This window comes from Diaphorina citri, unplaced genomic scaffold (assembly GCF_000475195.1).
Source record: "Diaphorina citri unplaced genomic scaffold, Diaci psyllid genome assembly version 1.1 scaffold29075, whole genome shotgun sequence".
NCBI classification, from domain to species: Eukaryota; Metazoa; Arthropoda; class Insecta; order Hemiptera; family Psyllidae; genus Diaphorina; species Diaphorina citri.
The window spans coordinates 1-698 of NW_007406413.1; the positions used below are offsets into that span (position 1 = coordinate 1).

The 698-nt window shown below is 39.4% G+C and overlaps 1 long non-coding RNA gene across 1 annotated transcript; it reads left to right on the forward strand.

The window, feature by feature from the left end:
• On the forward strand, nucleotides 1–693 carry LOC113473403. The gene is made up of 2 exons (XR_003395382.1): nucleotides 1–76; nucleotides 636–693. It is a non-coding gene; the product is annotated as an uncharacterized LOC113473403 (long non-coding RNA).
• Nucleotides 694–698: the final 5 nt, after the last annotated feature.

A 698-nucleotide genomic window follows, 5' to 3' on the forward strand; every position in this document is an offset into this window, starting at 1 on the left:
GGGCAAGGTGGTGTGCTCACGGCTGAACCTCCAGCTTCTCGGCGCCACCGCTATCTTTGTGTCCAGCAAATTTGATGTGAGTCTTCTCAAAATAGGAATTTTTAATTGTGTTAAGCATATTTAAATGCTTGTCACAAATATCGTTCCCCGATTATTACACCTAGATAAATTTCATGACTTGACTTGGACTCGAACCAGCCACCTCCAGATTCAAAGTCCAGCGCGTTAACAACTGCACCACTAAGGTTGGTGAGTCTTCTTAAAATAATAATAATATGTGGTTGACCCCTCTTTTGTATGGGATCAGCGCGACGTAAGAGGCATAACTTTGAAGCGCCGCCATTTTAAATCAGGATGGAATGTCACAATTTTAAGTAGCCTATGTCACCCTCAGTACTCCTCTTAACAGCCACAAAAAAATTCATCACAATCGGTTGAGCCGTTTTCTCGTGAATAGAGGACAACAAAAGGTCTATCAGCGTAACATACATACATACATTACAATACAGACAGAAATGTGATTTTTGGAATCGTGGATGCATAAGGAGTACGAATAACTAAAAAAATTCACGATTTTAAGAAATGTACAGACAAATCTTCATAATAATTATCTGTTGCTGTGTTTATGATTACAGGATAGAATACCACCTCAGCTTTCGGACCTGGAATACATTTGTAGTCACACGTATAGCATTCAA